We start from the raw sequence: 1,109 nt of genomic DNA on the forward strand, positions 1-1,109 counted from the left end.
TGAACTGAAACCTCCATTGGTACAAGCTGTCCAACAGAACCAATTCTCTAGAAGCCCTGCAGACGATTCTTATCTCCATTTATCCGTGTTCGTGCAATATGCCGACACTGTCAAAGCTAACAACGTTAGTCCTGAAGCTATTCGATTACGTCTCTTTCCTTTCTCCTTGAGAGATAGAGCTAGAGCGTGGCTTCAATCCTTACCCTCTAATTCCATAACTACCTGGGACGAATTGAAGAGAGTATTCTTAGCTAGATATTTCCGGCCTAGCAAAACTGCTATACTAAGAGGTCAAATCAACGGATTTACCCAAAAAGATAACGAATCACTCTTCGAAGCTTGGGAACGATATAAGGACATGCTAAGACTATGCCCTCATCATGAACTCGAACCATGGCTGATCATCCATACTTTCTATGGTGGTCTACTTTATAACACTAAAATGACTATAGATGCCGCTGCTGGTGGAGCTCGAATGGACAAACCTCATGATAAAGCATATAACCTCATAGAAAACATGGCACAAAACCATTACTCAAACACGTACAACCCTGGATGGAAGAACCATCCAAACTTCTCGTATAAGAACAACAATGCGTTGTACGCACCTGGACAAGCACCTGCTGTCCCACCTGGCTATCAAAAAGCGCCTGTAGCTGCTCCAAATGCCCCTAGGAATTCAAATCTAGAAATCATGACCAAAAACTTCATAGCTTCCCAACAACAAATCAACAAGGACTTCCTAAATCAAAGCATTCATAATAGTGAGTGATCGGTCACCATTTGTATTGTGTTTTCATCAATCTCTTGGCATAAATCTCGTCAATTCGGTAAAACAATTGTCTGTCTTTTATAGTTTTCTTTCTTATTTTGAATGTTTCGTTTAAGTAGTGTGTTTTTTTTTATGTTAAGATCTCATGGTTTTTAAGATGCTTTGATGCTTGTTTTGGTAGTAATTATGTCTCAGGTTTAAGTAGTGAAGACCGTAAGAAGAATGCAGAGCCAAACAAATGCGAATCGAAGTTGAAAATGAAGATTTGGCGCATACAGTGGCCTGACACGGGTGCCAGTGTTACCTGACACGGCCCGTGTCAGGAAGCATGAGAAAA

General features: G+C 40.8%; 1 non-coding gene across 1 annotated transcript; it reads right to left on the reverse strand.

Moving 5' to 3' along the window:
- Positions 1-280: 280 nt before the first annotated feature.
- On the reverse strand, positions 281-387 carry LOC131632933 (small nucleolar RNA R71). The gene has a single exon (XR_009293183.1). It is a non-coding gene; the product is annotated as a small nucleolar RNA R71 (small nucleolar RNA).
- Between the last annotated feature and the right edge of the window lie 722 nt (positions 388-1,109).

This window comes from Vicia villosa, unplaced genomic scaffold, assembly GCF_029867415.1.
Source record: "Vicia villosa cultivar HV-30 ecotype Madison, WI unplaced genomic scaffold, Vvil1.0 ctg.001052F_1_1, whole genome shotgun sequence".
Classification (NCBI taxonomy): Eukaryota; Viridiplantae; Streptophyta; class Magnoliopsida; order Fabales; family Fabaceae; genus Vicia; species Vicia villosa.